General features: G+C 35.2%; 1 non-coding gene across 1 annotated transcript in view; it reads right to left on the bottom strand.

Moving 5' to 3' along the window:
* LOC101525019 (uncharacterized) overlaps positions 1-22137 on the bottom strand; it is a 286890-nt gene extending 264753 nt beyond the window's left edge. Inside the window, exon 1 of the transcript XR_009246636.1 lies at positions 22056-22137. This is a non-coding gene — a transcript (uncharacterized LOC101525019). The remainder of the gene's footprint in view (positions 1-22055) is intronic.
* Positions 22138-26496: the final 4359 nt, after the last annotated feature.

Raw genomic sequence — 26496 nt, 5'->3', positions numbered from 1 at the left:
ACACAAGTGTGAGATTCATGCACTGATTTTTGGTAATATGAATTCTGATGTATTTTTGAAGACTTGTCATATTTGGGGATTTCATAGTTTTTACACCAAATTATCTTTAAAAACTAGATTTTACAGAGAGAAGGAGACAGAGAGAGAATGTCTTCCATCTGCTGGTTCACTTCCCAGATGATGACAATGGCCAGAGCTTAACTGATCCAAAGCTGGATACCAGGAGCTTCTTCCAGTTCTCTCACACTGAGTGCAGGGACCCACGGACTTGAGCCATTTTCCACTGCTTTCCCAGGCCATAAGCAGAGAGCTGGAACAGAAGTGCAGCAGCTGGGCATGGGCCGCCCATGTGGAATATTGGTGCCACCGGGTAGATAACTAGTATGCACTTCCAATGTGCCAGCACCCCTCCTTTCTCTTTTATTTGAAAGGTAGGTTTTACAAAGAGAAGGCGAGACAGAGAGAGAAGTTTCCTACAAAATTTTGTGTGTGTGTGTGTAAGATTAATGAAAGATAAGTTGGCCTAAAAGAAAATATTTAGCACTTCAAAGGAGTTCCAATTCTTCAGAAGGAAGAACATTCACTATATGACATTAAATAACTGGATTTGTTATTAAGTGTATTGGTTACTTTCAATTACCCAAAATAGCAGAAGGGAAAGGGAAGGGAAAAAGATACAAAGAGAAGAAGAGACAGAGAGCAAGTGCGAGAGAAAGACGTGGGGAGTGATAGGGAGAGAGAGCTAGTGAATTAGCACTAGGGGATCAATTGTGAGCAGGACGTTCATATAAAAATAGTTGACAATTCAGCACTTAAATTAGAATAAGGAAATGATTGTGAAATGCCTAAACCCCTAGCCAAGCCCATAGCATAGTAAATAATAAAGCCTTAAAGCAAACACATTATGGAAATATTTTCATCAGTCCAATATCTAAACTCATTAGCAGTAGCAATTTTATAATTGTGTAATTATCAAATTGTTTAAGGTCAATCAATGTAAACAGAAAGCAGCCCATCTTCAGAGAAGAAAGGCTTCTGTCTGGACAGAACCTGTGAGATTGTCAAGACAAAACCCGATCATTCACTGATGAGCAGGAATAGGAATTAAAATGTCATTGAGTTTTGTAATAAGACCAAAGTAATTACATCAAGGGAAAATAAAGTCCAATAGCAAAATTTCATGTAAGAGTGGAGCATGACTCTGGTTGACTTTGAAAGCACAGATTGAAGTCATGCTACATTCTTCATTTGTACCTTGGAGGCAGTACACAGACTAGTTGGAACATCAAGTTATAGGGCTAAACAGACCAAAATTGACTTCTATGTCTCTCATTGAATCTAGCAATCTTAACTATTTATTTCAATTTCTCTGAATTTGATTATTAATTTTAAAATATGCTGAGTAACACCTGTCACATTCAATTGTTGTGAAGCTTAAACTAGAAATTGCACTTAAATTCCTTAGTGACACAGAAGAGCTCAAAGAAAGTCCTTTTTACATTATGGCTATTAAAAGGTTCACTTGTTTTCAGGAAAATTTGCATGGACACTAGGGAAGCACTCCAGCACCCATTGTTTATATATTTTCTTCAAATGCAGCACTCCATGCAAGGTGATTTGGAACAATTGAGAATTTGAGAATTTAGAAACCTGAGGTTATTAAGAAACTGGAATAGTGAACATTGGATCAATAAAAGCAGTTTTTCAATCACTTTGATATTAATTGTGGATCAATTAGTAAAGGACAGACATACTGGAAAGAGTGATCCAGGAGATTCAGAAAAGCTCTCTTGTTGTCATATATCCAACGTTAAAGCCTTCATCTTTCCAGTTCTCATTTGAGAAGAATATTTTGTGATGAAATATATTTAAGCCACTCCTAATATTTTTACATAATCAATGTACTTTTACACTGGATAGTTTAGTTTGCTTACAAAACCTGTAACTGGATGAGAGTAGTTAGCTCTTGAAGGGTATAAAAATTGTAATCGCTATAGAGAATTCTCCCACATAAATCAGGATTTCTGGTTTACGTACCAGTGCATTCTGAGTTTAATAAAGGGTACGTTAAATATTGAATGCACTTGAAACACAGATTTCTAGTTTTAAAGAAAATGATCATAATTCTAGAACACAGTGACAACTGAATGGAGCCACGTTCAGCTTATCTTTAGCATATCTTTAGGATCTCCAATGAACAGAGACTACCTATGCCAATCCTTCTGCTCCTGCTATTACTGGGTACTTAGGATATGCAAATATCACACATAACTTTTAATCCCACTCAAAAATGATGTATTGTTTTCATTTGGTATCTGTACATGACGGGCTTCAGAGCAACCCACAGATAACAAAATAAATTAGTTCTCTAGTTCCTTACTTAAAATGGTGTAGTGTTTGCCTATAACCCAGTATATCCTTCTGCATACTTTAAATCATACCTAGGCATATTATAATATCCAATACCAATGAAAATATTATGAAGATAGCTGTTGCACTGTGTTGTTTACTGAACAATACAATAGTCTGTATATGTTCAATACTGATTTTATTTTTCCACAGTGATTTTTCTTTTCCACAATTGGCTAAATTCTTAGATACTCAATTCAGGGATACAGAGGGACAGCTATCAAAGTCTGTTACAGGATGGATTTCAAGCAGCCCTCACTTCTTACAATTATCAAAGTCTGTTACAGGATGGATTTCAAGATGCCCTCACTTCTTACAATAATTTACTGTGGCTACTACAACTGTCAGGATTTAAGTTTTCTTATGTTTACTAGCCACTGAATAAAATATCACTTTTTATCTGTAACTACCTTATTTGAACTTTAACTGATTTATAGACATTTCTGATATTCAATGAGATTATGTGAATCACTTTTATAATCATCGTCAATGATTCAGATTTTTTTATGTAAAGACTTGTTTTTACAAATAATGCTTCATAATGTTGTTTATTTCCAATAGCTTTCTACAGCAGAAAATTACACGTTTTGCCCTGGTCCTATACTTTATAAATAATTTTGTTAAAAATGTGTACTGTTATACCATCATTACAAAGAAAATTATATAAATATATTAAAATTTCCTTGTAATCTCAGTAGGTTACATTGATGTAAAGGTTACCTTGCTCTTTAGGTATCCAAAAATAACTAGCACTTTGAGGCTATGATTGCTTGCTTCCTGTAACATTATGATAAAGGGAACTTTGCATAGACTTTTGGATTGCACAATGCATTAATTTGATCCATTTCCCATCTAACATCTATTATTACTTTGGCCTGTGTCACCTCCTACTGATAATAAATCTGTATGATGTTATTTTTTGTCTGTCTTTATTGGTTATATACATAGTAGTGATTCATCCATAGAAGAATGTTTAAATAAAAGCAAAAGCTATAGACACATGTACCCTAAACAGAGGGCTATACAATGTGGAAATGCAGATAGTGAATTACCATACCTGACTACAGTTAAGGCAGCATTAATGGTATTCTGAAATATTCATCAATTACACAATGATCAAAATAAAATTCCACTGCAGATTAAAGTAACTCACTATTCTTATACATAAAGATGAGTTGACTTCTATGAGAAGCAATGAACCTTCACTTCACTGTTCACATGATGCTTCCAAAAATATACAATATGTAATCCATGCAAGTTAGACTTTTGTCTCCACAATTGCTCCAGATTCTTTCTGAGACAACCCAGACTATTTTCAGAATAATTATTTTGAAACTATAGGTACATTAAAAAATTAAATTCATATCCTACTCATTTCCCATTTAGCATACTTCTCTTAGAGATGGTGAGAGTTTCTTCACAAGATAGACCTTCATTTTAATGAGCATTTATCAAGTTTCTTCTATATTTCAGTGCATCCGGTAAGTACTGAAATCATGGATCATACTATTACTTATGTATTAACCTTAATAATAATTTTTTCATCATTACATGGACCAGAGAACTATCTTTCCTTTAAGAAGTAGTTTATAATTATTCTCAACAATGTTATCTTGTTTGCTTGTAATCTGCAAGTACAATCAGGTTTTAACAAGTAAAAGGCAGCTAATGCCATCTTTCTCAAAGTATAGTCAAAGCTCAGATCCTAATCTTAGCGAAATATATTTTCTCTTTAAAGGATTCATCAGCTGGAAAAAAAACTACTATTAAAGTAAATGTGTGCACAGATTTGTATGTATATATACATATATGTATACACATACTATATACACCTATATGTATATATCTAGGTTCATATATGTGTATGAACCAATAATTGGCAAAACACATGTTCTATTGGCACTTTCATGTTTCCCAACATTGATACATTGGAATATACAGGAATCTGTTGAACAAAGAGATAGGCTGTGGCCAAATACGACCTGCTTTGAAACCAGGGCCCACACAAGCTCTCCCCAATACTCCCAGGTGAAACTGCCCACATCCTGTCAGAATTGTGTTCTACTTTACAGAAAACTACCATAAAAACCTTCAGTGGACATAATAAAAGTTATGGTTATAGTCTTTTTCAACTTGGATATTTATTTTTTTAGTCAAAGAAAATCATACATAATTTTGGTAGCATTTTCAAGGACCAGTAGATAGATATTTATGCCCCAAAAGATTTTACACTCAAAAAGGTTTCATGCTCCCACCCCCAAAATAAGACTCATTTATGAAGGATCAGCAATACAACTTCCAAACCTTAGAATGCAACAGCAAACCATAGGAGTAAAGTAATAATCACAGTGCTAATTATCATGTCTCATCAATATCATTTTGCTTCATTAACTACTTTAAACAGTTCTAAGACATAGATAGTAGTTCATAGGAAAACACAAAATAAAAACAAACAAACAAAAAAACCTGAGACTGTAAAGTCTGTAAACTAATCACCGAGTTGGACTTTGGAGAGAAGAGACAATTAAGGGTGAGGAACAAAAAAATCAAGATGGAGATGTATTCCAAAACAGGAAACATACAGAAAAGAGAAACATAAGCCAGAAGACCCAAACTGAGTGCTGGAGGATTGAGGAGCCCAGGCCTCAGCTCTCAGAAGCCCAGATCACTTTCTAGTTATCTGAGTTTGGTCAGTGGGTAGAGGTTAGCCACATAACTGTGCCGCATCTTTACAAATGTAATGGTTGTGATAGGGAGACTTGAGTGTAAAATTTACTAGACTGTCTGACACAGGAAGGTTACTAAAAGAGGAAAAAAAAAAAGAAAATTGTTATCTTCGAGTTGCCTCAAAATACTAGGGCTGATTTATAAACAAAATCATTTATGGGCTACTTTATCCTAATTTGAGCAAGAGGTTGAGTTACATATTAGCCTCTCATTTAGAAATGCTCAACTGCAGACAGATTCTGAGATTGCTGCTGGGATCCCCACTTTTTCAAATGAAGTGCTTGACTCACCATTTTTTATCCTGTACTGACTGTGATCACTTAGCAAACCTGGTGGAATCTCTATCTCATATGAAGTCATCCTGGTTAAGTGGGATTTAAACAAACAAACAAGACTGTATTACATTAGTTAAAGCCCTGTGGTGATGTAAATGTTTTCTTGGATATTTCACAAATCTTTCGGCTTCTGTTATCCCTCAGCGGTCCTGTTTTTCTACCAAGGTTTCTAATTAATTGAGATTTTTTCCCTCCCCTCATTCTTTTCACTCAATCCCAATCAATAAATCCCTCATGCGTGCCTTAGGAAACCAACACAAGCATCAATTGGCATATACATATATTTTATAAACAGGAGCTGCAGTTGTCTTAAGCAGGATGATCACTGTATTAATCTCTGACTACTTATCATTTGGGGGAAGGCACGCCCATCCCACACCCTATTGTCATGCTAGTCCATTATAAGGAAACCAGTCATATGGCATACATCTGCAGACATTGAGTTAACAAAAAAACCATTTTTATGTAGATATTCTTAAATAAAATCACAGAGGTTAATGTTTTATTATAATTTTAACTTTTAAATATATTATTGCTTATTAAATTTAATTCTAGTTCATTTTAATGTGTCCAGTGTGATTTTAGATTCACTTCTAAGACCATAATATTATTCCCTTCCTCCCTCTGTTACATCCTCCTTTCTTCTTTCTTTCTATTTTTGAGATAAGATATCTTAAAATTACATTATCCATAGACTAAGTTTAATAAACCAAGAGCAAAAACACTTTCGTTTAGTGGGAACATAAAGGACAACTAAGCTCCTATGATAGAATCCAACAGAAAAGGATAAAAATCCAACCTGAGTCTGTAATGCTAAAGTTGCAGTCACCAATGCAGCTGAGCTTTGACCTGATCTCCAGGATTGGTGACCAAACAACTAAATATTCCAAACAGGCCAATTCCAATCGTCAGGATAATGAAGTTCTTTTGCTGTAATCCTTACACCAAGAATATAACCTGATGGACTTTGCTACTAAGCAATGAGTTATCTTTCTGTTCCCATGAAACCAGATAAGTAACTTTCAGATGACTAATCTCCTCTAATGTTTCTTACTGGTTTCTGTTTTATTCCAACATTTCGCTCCATAAATCCTCTTCAGGTTGATTTATTGGGATACTATTTTTTTTCTATTTGATGAAATGGATTATTTTTCTGACTTCAATATTAAAAGTAAAAACATTTAGCATCTTTAAACAAAACTGCTCTGATTTTAGACAGGCTGTAATTGCTTTATCACACGTTTTCATGAGTTACCTGTAGAGCTAATTTGCAAATATATTATATATTATTATAGTATTTGAAGAGCAGAACATGCCAGGAATTTATTGGCCTAGTAACTATTCAGCCAGGGTGACATATTAGCAAACAATAGGATGGGAGTAGCCATTGGTTTGTGTGCCTCTGCATCTCTATGAAATTCTCCTTAACAATCTCTACTCAGTCTACCCTGCTCCATCATACCCACTTATCATTATTGAAATCAGAAAAAGGAAAATACTAAAGTATTCTGTAGACGCTACCTATCTCCAGAGCTCTCTGAGTCCTTGATCTAACTCATTGGATAGTTTGAAGCCAGTTGCAGTCTTTGTTGCCATATTAGTGAATTATGTTTTAGTAAAACTTAATATTATCAGAAAATCCAAAGATCTTTTATATTGTTGTGTTTTCTTCCCTAAAAGGGCCTCTTAATTCAAAGCAAAATCATATTATACATGCCTATGATGGACTTTCAATTTTTATTTTTGGCTGCATCCATTTCTATGCAGATACCAAATCAATTCTCTAGCCTCTCCACTCTAAAAATAATCTATACAGCTGTATCGCATCTGTTTTTTTTCCTATAGATGTTCTATGATCAGAGTGCATTCTTTTTTTTTTTTTTTAAGATTTATTCATTTTATTACAGCCAGATATACAGAGAGGAGGAGAGACAGAGAGGAAGATCTTCCGTCCTATGATTCACTCCCCAAGTGAGCCACAACGGGCCGGTGCGCGCCGATCCGAATCCAGGAACCTGGAACCTCTTCCGGGTCTCCCACACGGGTGCAGTGTCCCAATGCATTGGGCCATCCTCCACTGCTTTCCCAGGCCACAGGCAGGGAGCTGGATGGGAAGTGGAGCTGCCGGGATTAGAACCGGCGCCCATATGGGATCCTGGGGCTTTCAAGGCGAGGACTTTTAGCCACTAGGCCACGCCGCCGGGCCCAGATCAGAGTGCATTCTTTCATTTCTTTGTGTTAAAATTCAATATTCCTAGGCTACCTAACACATGCACACTTAACTTAGCCATAACCTGCCACTTTTTAATCTTAAGATTCTTTGTACTTTGTTATTAAAAAACTCTGTCCCCAAGATATCATATCCTACCACACATAGTAATTTCTGTCTATACCCTTTTTCTATGTTAATTTATAAGGAGAGGAACATGTTTTTCTTCATGTATTACATTTTTGTTTCATCACAACTCATCCCGACTCCGCTAATCTCTCTCCTCCTGCCTGCTAGAAGAGTCTCACATTTATAATATGGGTTTGCTTTTAAAACAAAGCACAACACAACAAAACAAAAATAAATTACTGGAATTTTAACTCAGTGCATTCTTAGACTACTATTCATTTTTTTGTTTGTTTATAAAACATCAAATGGTAGACTGCAATTTTCTACACATTTAGAAATCTTAGGAAAATGAAGCTTGATACTGCTCGAGTCTAATTTATCTCAGTTTTATTATTGATATTGGTTTTGTTTCCTTGTTTCTTTTTAATAATTTCTGTAAGTCTATCCGAAGATCCTCATTGTTCCTGAGACTCACAAAAGAACAGACTGGTCTGCTGGAAACTAATTCTTACACATACTATCTGCATTGGTAAATGCTATCCACTTGACAATGGACTATTATTCTTAAATGATGAGAGAAGAATTCCTCTAAAGCCATGCCTTCTTACTTCTTACAGATTGAACAGAATTACAGAACATATTTTTTTCTAGCTGTTTAAGCAGTGAGTTTGGTATTATTTTCCTTTTGTATAGTAACACATTTCTGAAATTCCAGGGGCAGAATAAATGAATGCAATGGCTTCTCAGATGGATAGAAGGTATCAGATCATGAGGGAAGAAAGAATGAAAGGAAAGCAGAAAATATGAAGGGCTAATTCATTTTTAATTTACTTACAAAATCTCTGTGAAATAATCATATCACACTTGACTGTAGCATCCATTAGGATACTTCGATGAATTTAGACAAAAAAAGATATGGTAACTGAACTGAAATATGGATATAACTGCAGCTTACTATCTGCTTTAGCTGTAGTTTATAATCAACCTCAAAAATATCTAGATTAATTAATTAAAGGAGTTTAATAGTTGAGTTTTTAATTTAAAAAATTAATGGAATTTAATAGTTTAGTTTAAAAATACCATACAGGTATAAATACATTAATCATCATACTACTTTTTATAAAATTTATTTATTATTTTTATTTATTTTGAAAGAGTTACAAAAAGAATGGAAGAGGCAGAGAGAGGGAGAAAGATCTTTTATTCACTGGTTCAACCTCCAAATGATTCCGGAGGCTGGAGTTTGGCAGGTCCAAAGCCATGAGTCAGTAGTTCCCACACGGCTGCAACAGCCCATGCATTTGGACCATCCTCCATTGCTTTCTGAGGCCATTGGTATGAAGCTTGATTGAAAGTGGAGCAATCAGGACTTCAATTGGTTCTCATATGGGATGCTGGTACTAAAGGTGGGGGCAAAGCCTACTCTATGACATAACCTGCAGTAAACATATTCTTAAGAAACAAATTTCAAATTTCAGTTTCCTAAGAGAACAGGTTATTGTTTGCTAATGTTATATATTTCATATAGAAATCACATGTAGGATTACTTCTTACCTAACTGGTTTCCAAAAAGATGAAGGCTCCATAAGCTTAGGATGGTATCACTTGGAGTAAGGGATCTCTTCTACTTCACTCAGCAACTGATTCATTTACCAGAATCTGATCTGGGAAGATGAAAGTATATTCCTGCAATCTGCAAGGATGGAGTGGAAAACCGAACACTTGATAGGTAGCTACATCTCAAGATAGAAAAGTTCTATCATCACCATCCAGGCTCTATGCTCTGTCTTACGATGTATTTCCTTTCCAAATATGACTCCACTGCTAGGAAAATATGAGATGCACAGGAGATGGGTCTAGAGAGAGCACATGAGAGAGTCAAATGTCGTGGTATCATTACTGCCACACTTCTGCAATAACATCGAATCTAAAATGTGGTCAGGCTAGCACTGCTTTTGACTGATCAGTATTCTGATTGATCAGTTCTCTTTTGGAGTTCATCAAGCATGTGTCAAATCCATTTATTAAAGAGATGTTTTTCTAAGGATCACAGGAAGCCAGTAAGTAGCACGGTGCTTTAAGTCTATTTTCAACAATTTATACATTATAAACAATATTATAACATTAAAAGTAGTAATGAGTTCATAGCAATAAGAAGGGTTATATCAAATATACATTGTAAACTACACATGATAAATTTTCCCTTTTTTCATGCCAATATTAAACATTACCAATAAATCAAGTGTTTTGCTAAATAATGGGTAGACTGTGGTTTAAATTTTTACTTGCATACAGAAGTTATTCTTCAACATATGTTCACAAATTGTACTTACAAGAATTACTTTGAAAGAAATGAGCAGACAAATTATACAGAATGTATTTGCTTGGGAGAAGCGAAAAATGTTTGAACTCACCAAATTAGCTGTGCAAAAATGCATGGGTCATCCAAACCATTCCCCTTAAGTCTCTTTATGTTCAAAAAGGCAAGCAAAAGCAATTCATGTCTAATTAATGTATCGCATATATAGCACATTCATTCAGAATCCGGACTTGGAAATTGAAGGCATTGAGTTATATTGTTCCTGATGGAATACTTGAGGGTAGAGTATTTATTTTCATTTTATCAGACATTTACAGGATGTTATGATGTGGAGTGAAGTGGATTGACTGGTTCTCAGGAGACTTAAAATTTTGCTTCAACTTTCTGAGTTGTAAACAGAATGAGTTTCTTCAAGTCTCAGCTTCTTCATCTTGGAAAGTAAGTGAGTGATTTTCATGTTCCTCCTAAATCCCACTTTCTATACCTTGGAGAATATGCATTAATACAGAGGTTTGCAATTGCTTCATAATATTTCAGGAGGCAAACTTGTTCATGGCAGCAATGTGCTACAGCTAAGAATACAACCTCTGGGAACAGACTGCCTGGATTTAACTCACAGTTTTATTCTAAATATCTCTGTAGTCAATAAAACTGGGATAATAACATCCGATTCATAAGACATTGCAAGATTAAAAGAGTTAATAGTTGAAAATAATCTATTATATAATAACAATAATTCAATTATCATTAGCCAAGATAGTCATAGGTCTCTTGTCTGTTTTTGTTTCTTTGTTTTGTTTTGTTTTTGCTTTGTGAAAATTCTCTTAATTGTTATCCATCTCGCTGAGTTACAAGTAGGAGAAAGTTTGAAATATATCTATATGGAGTTTAATAAAATTTAGGAATCCTAGATATCTGAATAATACAGAAAATGATCTTTTCTGCATTTAATTATTTATTTTTAAAACAAAGGGAGAGAAATGTCTTCCACCCATTGATTCATTCTGCAAACACCCAAAATGGCCAGGTTTAGTCCAGGCCAAAGAAAGAAGCCAGAAACTCTAGCAGGGTCTCCCACAGGAGGCAGGAATACAAATAACTGGGCACCATCCATGGTATGCTAGGAGTACGAGCAGGAAGTTGAATTAGAAGCAAGGAGTAACCAGGCTTTGGTGGAGCATGTGTGGCCCAAGCTGAGGAAGTGCTGCACCACAGTATCTCCCCTAATAATGTCAGTTTTTATAAGTAAGGAAAAACCCCATGCCAAGTGACAGAGTTACCAAAAGCAGGGGAGGAAGTTAATTCTGGCCATAAAAATTGGCATCAATGTAGAAAAACATTGCTCTTCTCTCTGAAAACTGATGGAGCAGAGTCTTACTCTTATGCTAAGAACTGCTTGAAATTTAGAAAAGTCTTAAAATAAGAATTATAACACGTTTTACAAATGCAGGAATCATTGGAAAACAATTTCCAAAATATTTATTCTAAAGCCAGTATGTTAGGTTTCGACAAGTAATATGATATTCAAACAATACGAAAGTATCTTAGCAAGGACCATACAGACTAGGCCTCTGCTTAAAATACCAACATTCCACATTAGAGTGCTGGAGGCTTTGCATACAGTTCAATTCCTTGTTAATCTCCCTGGGAAGAAAATGGAGGATGGCCCAAGAATGTGGGCCACTGTCACTGGTAGGAGAATCCCTGATGCTCTTCTTACCTCCTGGTTTCAAGTGAACTACCCTCACTGTTGTGGCCTTATGGGGGTGAACCTTTGTATGGACGATCATTGCCTTCTGCTTCTTTCTCCAGTTGTGTGCTTTTGCCTTTCCAAGGAATAAGCAAATAGAAAATATTCTAAAAATTATCTGACTAAGGGAAAAGTCAGAGATTTCAAGGCATAACATTCACCAACAAAGAGAAACATAACAAATTAAAGACACGGAGATCAGAAACTATCAAACTACCCATGGTTTAAAATTAAACCACAAGTAATTAGAAAAGTAGACTGCACAGGATTTATTGTACAATGCAAGGAAAAGATTATATTTGAAACGGTCCAAGAAAAAGGCCACAGATTATTTAATTATGAGACCTCAGAGACATCCTGAGAGAGACGATCTATATTCCTCAGAAATATTGATGCCATTATCACAAAGGAAAATTAGCTTATAGGACACTAAAGGAATAATGTGACCCTAAAATTTCTCTACTTTTACCTTTCTTTGGGGGGGGGGGGAAGAGATGAAAAATTAATACACAGAACGCAGTGCAATAGCGTAGTGGCTAAAATCCTTGCCTTGCATCTGTTTCTGTCTCTCCTTCTCTCTGTAAATCTGCTTTTCCAATAAAAATAAAATAAATATTTTTAAAAGAATATTTTGAAGACTCCATATATTTCCATTCTAACATCAAATAATTTTCAAAGTTTTTTTTCATTTATTTCAATAGCCAATATAAACTATACATGAGCAGCAGATGGCATCACACAAAATAATTTGGATGAATTTCTTGTATCACATTTCAGATGCTGTTATAGTATCAGGTTGAGAACAGTTGTGATTGGTGAACTAGTTTGGATTGATATCTGTGTAAAAACTAAGTTCAGTTCAGGTCTGGATGACAGTTAAATTCAGCCAAGTAAAAAGACCCAATTCTTTATTCCTCTTTGTCAATATCTAACTCCTGCAGTAGTACTCTATGGTTACCACTATGATGAAGTAGAGTCTATATATTAATCCAGTTGTTGTGGGTTGGACTTGTGACCTCCTTTGTCTGAACAAATTAAGCAAAAGCAATGTGGGGTCAGTTCTAACATTGGTCTCAAACAATTCCAAGCCTTTCTCCTCTTTTTTCATGTAATACGGCTATCCATTGTGTGAACATGCCCATCGTAACTCACTGGATCATCGCAAACTCTAGGCCCTAACACCCCTGACAGTCTATCAGAAAATTACAAGTTAGTAAAGTTATACTAGACTTGTCAGCCCTAGTCTACCTGTAGCTAACCACACATATTTATGAGCAAGTTTTGCTAAAACCATTCTAGACACAGTCTGCTCAAACCACATGCCCATGTGAGAGGTAATCAAGTGAGAGTTGTATTAAACAACTGAGTTGCAAGGTTCTAGCAAAAAAATCCAACCATGCAATTGTTAAGATAGACATTAATCAGGCGGAAACTGTGATTCTACAAGCATTATTTCTTTCTAACCTATGCTTTATTTTCCTTAAAGTATTTTTAAAAGCATGTTACCTGATTGTAATTTTGTAACCCCATGAAATATTCAATAGCCATGAATATTTCTATTGTTCATATAATGCCCCAATTTTGGAATATTTCAAACAAGGAAATCTTCAAAAGGGATCAAATCTGAGAACATGGATTTAAACCAATCTTCTAAAAAGCCAAATGAGATTAAATGCTTTAAGTATAAAACAAAAACTTTAGTGAAGATGCAGTGGTACGCTACAATGCCATGATACATTTAAATATCAGAATGTTAAACTTGTAAGTCTTAATAATGAACTATAATACTATAATAATACAGAAGGGGTGGGCATGATGGGAGAGGAAACCCGGGAGGAAGGAAGGGGAGTGGGAGGGCGGAAATTCCTCTACCTATTATTTCTTAGCATGGAAAATAATAATAATAAAGATGCAATAGAATGGATACTGTTTTTCCTTCTTTTAATATTCAGCATCTTGATAATCATGCTATAGCGCGAAGCTAAAGTATTCACGAGAACAGGGAGCAGGGGTGGCAGGAGGTATTTTTAACAAAGTCATCAAGGCACTCATGAGGATGGCATATTTTCCATGAACAAGCAGCATAACTTAGTACTGTGCTGTAACACCACACACAGCATAATGGAAATGACAGTTTCAGAATACTGATTTTCCCACAGGGATCTTAACAGTGAAGCAGGAAAGGACCACAGACTCTGACAGGTGATTGGTGAATTAATCAGCTCTTGAACTTTGTTAATGCTATTGCAAATTACATGTAGAGCACACACTCAGAATCATAAAAAATTTGTAAGGATGTTAGGTGTCTCATAACAGTAGGGCAGAATGTAATCAGATTTTAGAGGGAAACCCAATCCAAGTATGTTCACCATAGACATGGCATTAATCTTCCCCATATCTCATTGTTAAGAAAAAATTAGCCTGGTTGGCAAAATTATTTAGTCTCCAAGTGACAGAATTTACTTTTTAAATCATTTTTCCTCAGTTTTCTTCATAGACTTAAATGTTCTCATTTGGAGTGTGTGTTAGCACATCAAGTTAATCCGCTGCCCTGTGGTGCAGCACATCCTCGCTGCTCCATTTCAAATCCAGTTCTCTGCTTATGGCCTTGGAAAGTGGCAAACAATGGCCCAATGCCTTGGAACCCTACACCCACATAGGAGACTTAAAGGAACTCTTGGTTCCCAGCTTCTGATCCACTCAGCTCTGGCCTCCAGCTCTCTGAGGAGTGAAACAGTGAATGGAAGACCTTCTTCTGTCTCTCCTTCTCTGTAAAATCTGCCTTTCAAAAAAATAAAATCTTTTTAAAAAATTTTTTTAAATTATCATCAGCAATTAATTATTAATTATTAAAGCTATTCCTCATTATGGCAACCTGTCAAGTAATGAACATTTTTGAGAGAGTTCAGGAATGAGCAATTTTTATTTTGCTATGACCACATCAACTGTCATTGATGCCTGTGTGTGCTTAAAAAATATTCTTTAGTTTCTGGCCCTCATTGTCAAATACATCTTTCTATGTAACATACTACACTTATTAGCAGTACAATCTCCAACAGGTCACTTGATTTCCTGAGTCCTATGTCTTCATCAGAAGAATGGTTATAATGATTGTGTTAATTTTGCTGGAGTATCGTGGGGATTAACTACCTAAACATGCAAAATGCTTAAAAGTGTCTGACATATGGCAAAAGTTACAACTGTTAAGTGAATGCTGACACAAAGTGATTTCCCCTATTACCACAAAGATCTATCACTACTGAAACTTCTGATTGAGTGACAAAGACCATTATGATTCCCAACAATCTGAATGCTCAAAAATAAGCTTTTCTTGGTGGTTGTTTGGTGTACTAGTTAAGACACTGATTGGTATATGCTGATTTCTATTTCCTAATAATATAAATCCTTGGACGTTTACAAGGTTAGCAAGCAGCAGTTCAAGTAGTGAAGCCCCTGTCCCTCATTTGGGAGATCTGAAATACGTCCCAGCCTCATGACTTTGACCAAACTTGGGTTACTGCCATCATTTGGGAATTGAACCAGCAGATGGGAGAACTCTCTCCAAATCAACTTTGTGTCTGTGTTTTCCATTCTGCCATTTATATAAATTAATCTTTAAATATTCTCTTTGTTGAAAAAAAAACGAACAAATCTGAAATATTAACTAAAGTTGCAAGTTAAGAGTAGCACTGTGAAAATTTATAGAAAATCTACTTTTTTGCTATCATCCTCCATAGCAAGTATGATAAGAAACTAAATATAGGTCAGGAAATATCTGTCAGATCAAAAGGTAGCCATCTGCATTTATTTCAAACTTATTTTGAGCTAGCAGACACATGCTTGCATTCGGGCAAGTTATTCCTTATGTTTGGTAGGAATTGCAACCAGCAAATATAAACCCAATGCAGTGTAATTTAATTCTTGAAATGTGCAGAACAAATTAATTTTAAAAAATAAATATTTCTGAAACAATGAACTTGAGTTTATACCTGAATTGGAAACCATAAGGAAGATTGAGAATTTAATTCTTTACTGAGACTAATAAGACCATAATATTCACAAGGATCAAGATTGCTAAAATTAGTAGGTAATATAAGTTACTGGATAACAAGAAAGGAAATATTTGTATTAATAGAGCATATTGTGTTCCATTCCTAAAAGTGTTTGTAATAGCTTACTAAGTTGTCTTGGTGCAGGATAAATTTGTGAGGAAAATAATTAAAACAATATAATAATGCCACGTTAGTACCTATTAGAATTCAGGGAGACTTATAATAGGAAAATCGAAAAAATCTGGAAATCTTGTTCAAATCACCATTCTCCTGTTTGTGCTACTACTAGGGAGTTGTTTGTAAGCAGCAACGACATCAAACAGCAAAGTTCCAGTCTATTCCTAAGCAAACTTGGGGGCCTAAAGGCTAACATGAAGAACTGAGTCTAACTGGCCTCCAAGAAGAGTCTAGATTAGAAGCTTTTAGCGGCTCTATTACCCATTCTAAATTTGAGTCTAAGCTGCAGATTTTAAATTAATGAAGTTGTATTCCTTCAAGGAAACTATACATCAGAAAGAGTGACCTAGAGAGAAAACCCTCAGTCATTTGGATTTAAGATGGAAAGGAGAAAGTGTGGATGAAAGATGTTTGGCGTCCTCCAGACAGGAGGATCCTCACCTTACAGACTGAAAGGAGCAGAACAGTCATGCCTACACGCACAGGCTTCACTGGGCTGCCATTCTATAGCATCCTGAAATCTCTAGTGACATGTCCTTTCTTAGTGGGGATGAGACTTTCATTATGTCCTACAAATACTTCTCTCTCCCTGTAACTACTACACAGGTATTGAAGATATTAACCTTATCTTCCAGTACTAAGCTTAAAGTGTCACATCTATAGTTAGGCTGTTCCTGATAACCTTCAATGTAGCTTCTCAGGCCTCCAAGTTTTACTATCAGGAAGATCATCCAGATCTTGCTTATGAATGCAGGTGCCACAAAAGTAGGGCCATTTTGTGCTGTTTTGCATATTTTCAGGTAAATATGCAGGAAGCTCAATAGGAACTGAAGCATCCCAGACTCTATCCCGCACCCAAATATCTGAGGAAGAAAGGAAAGCCCACCTAAGTGTTAGGACTGCCTTGTCAATACACAGAGCTGATGGACTTTTGGGGCTCTTCACTGTGGCCAGACACAGTTCCACCTCTTACACCCATTTGGGGAGTGAACCAGAAGATCTAAGATCTTTCTGTCTCTCTTTTGTCTCTAGCACACCGATTTTCAAATACATACACAGGTAGATTCCCAAGTAGCTGACTAGGAGAAAGATGCACAGATTATGGTCATGGGAAATTAACCAAAAAAAAAAAAAAGGGAGAATTTGCATTCCTGGAAGATGGCTGAAGAGAAGTTTTCAGCAAAAAGTCTAGAGTAAAGACTCCATAGAGTGCCAATGATACACAAGTAGGCAACAGCTTATAGAACACCAAAAGTGATTCAAGTATGTGGGGAGATTATCTCCCAAGAATGAGGTGAGAGGCGTCTACAGAATCCAAAGTTACACAGGCAATCTTGTCTGGGAGAAAGCCTAGAAGTCCCTACTGATGTTGAGCACAGGCAGATGAGTCAATGGGGTCAGGTGGGTACACGTATCCCTGTGATGAGGGGGCATGTTGCTTGCAGCAAGGAAAACTGCATCTTCCTAGAACCAATGTGTGTGTAGACAGTAGCTAAGTCATTGGGAAATTACTGAGTCTGACTTCAGAAGCTCAGGAATTCCTGAGTGTTTGGAATAGACATGGACATATGCGACTTAAAAATATTGAGTCATGAAGGACAAAAAAAAAAATAAAAACCTATGTAGACCAATAACCAAATGCAGAATGAATTAGTAATGAGATCCTCCCAAGAAAGAAAAATCCTACAGGGATGGTTTCACTGCTGAGTTCCACTAAATATTAAAAGAATAATCAATCTGAATTACTCTTAAGTCATTTGAAACAATTGAAAGGGAGGGATCCTTCCAAGGTACTTATATGAAAACACTATCATCTTTATTCTAAAACCAGAAACAGATACAACAAAGAAACAGTGCTAGAAACAAGCATTCCTGATATAAACATCATGCACATTTTAAAATTTTTTTAAAAATTTATTTATTTTTATTGGAAAGGTGGATATACAGAGAGGACAAGAGACAGAGAGGAAGATAATACGTCTGATGGTTCACTCCCCAAGTGAGAGCAACGGCTGGAGCTGAGCCAATCTGAAGCCAGAAGCCACGAGCTCTCTCAGGTCTCCCACACGGATGCAGGGTCCCAAGGCTTTGGGCCATCCTCGAATGCTTTCCCAGGCCACAAGCAGGGAGCTGGTTGGGAAACAGGGCTGCCAGGATTAGAACCAGCACCCATATGGGATCTTGGTGCGTGCAAGGCAAGGACTTTAACCACTATGCTCTCATGCCAGGCCCACATCAGCAAAATTTTTAACAGAACACTAATTAATCAAATCCAACTACATAACAAAGAGATCATCCACCTGTACTAAATAGAATATATCTGAGAGATTCAGGAAAGATTCAATATGAAAGTCAGTAACAATCATATGTCACATTAACAAAAGTCATGAATAAAAACCATATGATTATCTTAGCAGATGCAGAGAAAGCATATTAAAAATACAATACCCTTCCATTGTAAACACTGTAAGCAAATTATGGGCAGAAGGAAGTTATTTCAACAAAATCAAGCAAGCATGTGGCACACCCACAATCTGCATCATACTGAATGCAAAAAAACTGGAAGCATTTTCATTAAGACTGGAACCAAAGATGCCCACTTTCATTTTAATCAAAACAGCCTGGTTCTAGCACAAAAACAGGCATGAATATCAACAGAACAGAATAGAAACCCCATTGGTGAACCCACACACCTACAGTCAACTAATTTTTGAAAACTGAATTGGAATAAATCCAAAGAGAAAGGACGCTCTCTTCATCAAACGGTCTGGGGAAACTGGATCCATACACCCAGAAATATGAAACAACACCTTTACCTTACACCTAATACAAAAATAAATTCTAAATAGATCAAAGATCTATGACCTGAAAATACCAGAAGAAAACATCAGAGGGACTACGCAGGCCATAGGTATAGGCTGACTTCTTAGAAAAGACCACAGAAGCACAGAATGCTAAAGCAAAGATAAATAAATGAGATTATACCAACATAAGAAACTTCAGCACTGCAAGGAACACTGTCAACAAAGTGAAAAGGCAATGGATAAAATGCAAAAGAAGATTTGAAAATTATGCAATAAGTAAAAGATTAAAATCTTAACAGTTATGAAATGAACATCCAGGAAAGAAATAGGCAAAGGACATGAACAGGCATTTTTCAAAGGATAAAATACAAATGGCCAACAGAAACATGAAAAAAGGTTCAGAATTTCTTATATCAGGAAAACGCAAATGAAACCCAAGAAAGGTCTTACCCTACCCCAGTTAGAATGGCATTTCACTTTCCAGTCTCACCATATTGTATCATGTTACATCCAAATGTCCTCAGGCATTCCTCAAAGACACAGTGACAAAGTATCCTCTCACTTCTATTAGACATCAATTAAAACAGTCACAGAGAATCACCATCTCTAACAGTTGTGATTCTTGTCTTTCTCAAATAGGGCAGACCTAGCTTTTCAAACCTTCAAATTCCTTCATTTTATGTCGGTTATGGTCAGTTAACCTATATATATTTTATTTTTCCTGTTAAATTTATGGGGTAAATTTATAGTTTTAAGAATAATCCATTAATTCACACAGCAAATCTATTTTATCACTTCACTGTTTATATCTATTCTACTTGCACAGCATTCAACAGACAGAACTAATTTTCTAAAGTTGAATCATAAAACAGTTTATATATTCACAAAGTTTCTAGCTATGAATTAATAGTAGGGGATTTTTAAAAGCATTTAAGGGACAATCAAAACAGCTTAGGAGGTAAAGTTTTGGCCTATGGTGCCGGAACCCAATATGGGTGCTGCTCCAATTCCTGGGTGCTCCATTTCTGATCAGCTCCCCATTAAAGTGCCTGGGAAAGTAGCTTAAAATGCCTCAAGTCCTTGTGCCCTGAAACCACTTAGGAGAGCTGGAAGACATTCCAGATTTCTGGCTTCAGACTAGACCAACTATGGTTTTTGTGGTCACTGGGGAGTGAACTAGCAGGTGGAAGATCTTCTCCTTTTGTAAATATGCCTTTCAAATAAAAATAAATCTTTAGATAAATTATTTCAAATGGCTTTAACATGGACAGACTCATTTAAAACGCGATTTAACATTTTGAGAAATAAAGATCATTTCTCCCCCCTCGTCCGAAAAACTGAATGATCAAAAAGTAGATAAATAATTAAGTTCATATTGTGGGAGTGTACCTAGTTCAAATCACACTTGTTATTTTAGATGAAAATTAACTATGTATACAAAGAAAATAGAGCCAGGAATACAAGGAAACTGGTCAGTAAACAAATAAAAATGAGTTGGTTTAACAGAGCAACAATAAACAGGTTATAGGATTTATCATTTCATTCTACTTATCTTACACTTTAAAATTATGTTAAAATTAACATTCTCGGAAATATTCACACATAAATTGATTTTTAAATAACAATGAAATGGAGTATTAATTATCAAAAGAAACTATAACTTTCATATTAATTGTGTAACAATCCATACTGACAATAAAAGTCCTCCCACCCAGGTTGCAATCAAAACACAACCAAAAATAATATTCTTTGGCTGACAATCAGAAATAAATTGTAGAACTTCACATAAATTAAGCAGGAAAAATAGCTTAATTTATCAGGATTACTTAAACTGACTAAAGAAATTATAAAGAAGTATTCTAATAAAAAATCTGCAAAGAAATAATTTCTTTTCACATTGCTTTCAAATAATCTCATTTTTGTTTTTGTTTTGCTTTGGATTGAAGGAGCCCTGTAAGTGGTTGATGGTTTTATGTTGTACAAAATAGCATTTTCATCTCATTCTCCTCACATGATAGTCAAATTTTTTCTCAATTTTCCTATTTCAGTGAACACAACAGAGACCCTTGTCAAATATGAATGAAAAGCCACACGTTGTAGATGACAATTTAAATTAACCCAAGGATTTTTTTCCCTCTTTTTAATTCTTTGTTTTTTCTTTGTTTGGCTAGGTAATGCTGGGTACGGAGTCTCACCTTCCTCTCGATGCAGCCTCCGTATGAGACTGAAGTGTCTAGAATCATCATTTGCCCCTGGAGGAAAAATACCCAGAAAACCATCCCTTCTTAACTACTAGGAGTCCCCTGGCTTGCCTCATGCATATGTCCTATCAAAAAACCTATTCTTTTCAGAAGAAAATTTCATTTGTGTGTTCTATCACTTGGTTTTCACGAGGACACAAGTGAGGCACACTGCACTTCTCCTTTTGTCTGAGTTCAGTAAGATATTTTTGAGTGGTTCCCAGTAAGCTATATCATCCAGAATGCTTCTGGATTTATTATTCCTTTCTTTACAATTTTCGGTTGTGAACCAAAAGAATGTCTTGATACATTTTCTAACATTTGAAAAAAATATAAACCTGGTTGAAATGCTTGGTAAAAGTGCACAAAGAGTAGACATATATACAAGTAAGGCTTCCTTAGGAAAATAAATTTGCACATATCACACAGAGTCAAGCTACCAAAAACCTAGAGGTAACTCAGCTTCCACTTTCAATTTACACTTATACACTTTTCATATCACTATCTATGTCATGGGTAACGAGAAAGAAGTATTTAGCCATTATATAATATGTATAGCCTTCTACAAGTTAAAATTCTGTTCTTAAGAACACAATGATTTTAAGCAAACACAAAGAACATAAGACTAGCTGAAGCATATCAGAAACATGTTATGCTATTGCATTTATAAGTTCAACAACTCATTTTCAATAAGTGACTGGGGAATTTTCAATACACCAGGAACTTCCCCAGTCACTTAGGTGTCAAAAACCATGAGAATGACTTAACCAAATATTTGATATTTATGATTATACAAGAGAAATCAGCTGTAGTTATGGTATGTGAGAAATAGACTTTTTAAGACACAAAGCAACATTTGTTTTCATTCCTAAAATGTAATTAAAAAATAAATTTAGCATTTACCTTCTCTGTTTAAAAATCCACTGGACATTTCAGCACTGCACACAGCTCATGATTCAGCTTTCTCATCGCACTCTTCAAGTCCTACAAATAAAAATGGAAGAATATTCAGAGCAATATAAGTATTTATATAGTGATTATCCATGAAATTTTCATTACCACTTCACAATCCCAATTAAAAAGTATTACCAGTATATTGAAGTTATCATGACTTTAACAAATGCACAATATAGCATTGGAAATTATTCCGGGACTTCTAAGACACCAAAAATTGACTCCAGATTATGAAGCACTACAAAAAATCACACCTCTCAAATGCATATTATGATAATGGAAAAGACTGCTGCAACAAGAAAACAAAGGCATTTGCATTTGAAATGTTTTCTTAAATATGCATGACCACAAAAAATGTTATCTAGTTCTTAAACTAAGTTTTAAGACAACAGTGTTTTGGCTTACTATTAAATTTGTTTCATTGGCTACTTTAGATTTTAGTAAATGTTATTACTTTGCACCATTTCCATTTAATAGATTTTAAAATCTTCTCTAGAAAATTATGGAACACAAATAAAAATCATTGGCAAAATAAAATAATGTACAAGACACACAAAAAATCACATAAAATCTGATAATATCCTTCAGTTATCTGTGACTTTTTTAAAATTAAAATTAATTCTATCCTGATTTCCAAAAGAGAAAAAAAAATTTAAGCAAGATATATGACTACTTGGCTTCTGCTTCTAGTCACTTCTGTATGTTCACTACACAAACATACCATTTAGGAAGAACAAAAAAAAAATTGAATTCCTCTCTTACATGCCCAGCTTCTGAGGCCTGATACAAGTATTGCAAAATTCAAGAACAAACGTGAAACAATCAGCACCATGGACAGCGTCTTAACTTCCAGTCCTGCTTGCACTGGCTTTCTGCATGTTTCTAACTCTTAGTCTTTGAAAGAAAGTATAATCCACTTATTAATTTACTTGTTTGTTTATTAATTTTTAAAATGTAGCAAATATTCTGAAAGTCAGAACAACAGAGCATTAAACAAAGAAACAGTGACACTGTGAGAATGGTTGCATAACATATCACGAAGTTCTGGAATTAAAGTATTGCCTGGCTTCCATAAGAATGCATCAAATACTTATTTTACATTTCTCTTTCCAGTCTTCATTGTATACGTCATTAATCTGCAGCAATGGATCTTAATCCTTTATTGCTAGCTCACTATGACAAAAACAGTGATAACTTTTAAGGTTTGTCTCAAACAAAATGCTAGGTACTAAATCATATTTTGTTGACATTTGCCATTATCTTGAATACCCATGTGATCCATTAGATTCTTCTCATCACAATGACTTAGAGAAAGAGCAGACATACATTAATATAATGGATACTTGGGGGCTGGCATGATGGATCAACTGGTTAATCCTCCTCCTGGCTAACCCTCCTCATTTCTCATATGATGCTGGTTTGTGTCCTGGCTGCTCCACTTCCCATCTAACTCTTTGTTTATGCCGTGGGAAAGCAGTGCAGAATGGCCCAAAGCCTTAGGACCCTGACCTGGTATGGGAGACCCGGAAGAAGCTCCTGGTCCCTGGCTTAAGATTGGCTCAGTTACATCCATAAAGACCACTGGGGAATGTACCAAGAGGTGGAAATTCTTTGCGTCTCCTTCTCGGGGGTAAGGGGACATGCCTCTCCAATAAAAATAGAAGTAAGTTTTAAAAAATACATATTTTTCAGAGGTAAGAAGAGAAATTTAAGAAAAATAACTTTCACAAGAAGCAATAGATATGTTTTATTGGTGCTAGCACAAGATTCACAGCAGAGTATGAGGAACTATTCTATCAACATTTGGTTGATGCGCAAACATTAAAGTATAATGTTTAGAATAATTAACAAGTTACTCAATAAAAGTGTATTTATGAGCATCCAACACAAAAAAGATACTGCATGTCAGGTATAAACATCTTTCTATATGCTTAGAATAGACAGTAAAAACCACACCTAAAGCAGAGACTATATCCCACAAAATAATGAAAGTCGAAGTTAAAGTCGTGATCCTCATGCAGTAATCCAGAGAGTAATTAATCAGCAGGAGAGTTGATAAATATGCTATAACAGTGACTTTAGGGAGATTGCTATTATTTTATTAATTTAACTTTTTTCTAATTTTAAAGAGAAAGAGACAGAAACATATCTTTAACAGCATATTTCTCTATATCCCGTTTCATTTCTACATAGCCCATTTCATTTCTCTAATTGCAGCAACAGAGAGGGCCCTTCCAAACTGAAGTCAGGATCTGAGGATTCCATCTAGTGATTGGAAAGATGCAAGTGTTTGAGGCATCATTGACTGCCTCCCAGGTTCATGTTAACAGGAAGCAGGAGTGAAGAGTGAAGGCAAGCTTTGTGAGACCGAATGCGTGCAGCCAACATGTTGGCTTCACAGCTATGTCAAATGCCTTCTCCAGGATAAATTTTCAACCACAGTCAGGGTTGTCTTAGCCCCTATTCAAACAAAAACGGCCCAACTTCAAAGTACAGATGTGCAAGTGCAATTTAGAAAATAGTTTTAATTGTTGTCTTATTTCATTTTGTAGATGCTTTTAATATCTGTTAGAATAAGCAACATTTCAAATATGCCTGGTGGAACTTATGGATATTTGAAAAAAAAGGAAAAGTTAGTTATCCTAGAACTTCAGGGTCATTTGAAATTTCAAAGACAAAGGTGTCCACAGATAGGATGAATTTATGTCTCAGTATCGGGAAGTTAATCAGAGGAAATTTTAAGAGTGATAGTTTTAAACAAAAGGCCAGACAGTTTGACATTCTTGTCTTTTTCCACAACCTTTAGAAGTGATTTGCCTGCTTTAGTTCAAGACAGAAGGAAGGGGAGAAGAAATATCAGAAAAAGATTATCACATATGGGATCTTCCTGTAAAAGAAAAAGAATCCCCACATTTATTTAAATGATTCACCATTACTAATTCTTGTATACTATAGTTTATGCCATTAGCATAGATTCTACCAAGGTGCAAGTGTTGAGCAGTAAATTTCTGGATGATTCTGGAAGGCTGACAAGCTAAGGAACACAAACCTAAATTGTCTGCTGCCTCTGACCTGGAGTGCAGGCACTTTTCAAAGGGTTGGGTTTTAGCCTAGAGAAATGGTTGACCTGAACACTGGGAAGAGAGAACCTATCACATGCTGAAATTATCAAATGTCCAACTGCAACTTGAAGTCTGAGTCTTCTTTTATTTCATTTAAATACATATATTTGATATTTTAAATCAATATATATTTCTTTTAGTCACAGAAGGATACAAGAAAAAAGCAGTTCTACTAAGAGGCTTAGTAATTTAAAATCACTGTTTTATTCCATCATCTCAATAAAGCACATGAAATAGGAAACACCACCTGCTTCACAAATACAATGCTAGTGAGAATAAAAGTTAAATTGATTAACTAGGGCTGGATGGTTTCACAGTTTTATCATCAATATTTCATAACTCTTAAAGTGAAGCTCTGAATTTAAAAAAAGGTTTCTGATTATTTTCTTTGGCATTTTTTGAAAAGGTTGTCAACATGCAAAATATTGTTTTCTAAATTGATATTAAAGTCTACACCTACATTCTGATTTATGAAAAAGTAAGACAATATTTTAAGCAAGGTGTTTAGGCTAAAAACACTAGCCAATTCAATGAATCTTGTATTTCTACCAAACTGATACACGAAAGAAACATTCACGGAAACATGTTTACGAGCATCATTTTCCCTTGAAGACAGGAAAAAGTAATATAGAATTCACTACACTTTAACATCATACAAAAAAAGCTAGGCTAAACCGCAGAATTACATTACATCATTTGTACTTTTAATATGACAAATTAGACAAATAATTTACTAGAACAACAGAGAGAAGACAGGAACATAAGAAATCATATTCACTGGATAATTTTAGCTATGGAAATATCTGTAACTTTTAATATTAGACATAATCTCTCAAGTTTTAAAAACGACAACAAAAAGAGACGGTACTGTACGATGAAATCTCTCAACAGATTTTACTTACAACACGTCATAGGAAACCATGCCAACAGAGAACGTAAACTGTGTTATATCCAATTTTAGCATGAAAAGAAATTGCCTTATTCTTCAACAGAGTAAAGCAAGAACAAAAGAAAGAATTTTTTCCTGCTTTATCATAAGTAGACTGGCTTTAAGCTGCTTTGTGTGGTGGGCTCCCAACAGTGAAGAAGACTGCAATGGAATTCTGGGGTGGCATATATTTTCTTTTGTTCTTGACTTTCTCAGAGACGTACATCGTAGGGATATCACCATTTTTATTTGCCTTCATCTTTCAACACCCAAGAGTGAAAGCAATACTCTCATCTTTTATTAGGTTAGTCAAGTTAAAACTTTTCATTTATTTAAACTT

The sequence above is a fragment of the Ochotona princeps genome, chromosome 14 (genome assembly GCF_030435755.1).
Source record: "Ochotona princeps isolate mOchPri1 chromosome 14, mOchPri1.hap1, whole genome shotgun sequence".
Lineage (NCBI taxonomy): Eukaryota > Metazoa > Chordata > Mammalia > Lagomorpha > Ochotonidae > Ochotona > Ochotona princeps.
This window is presented reverse-complemented; position numbering and strand designations above follow the sequence as displayed.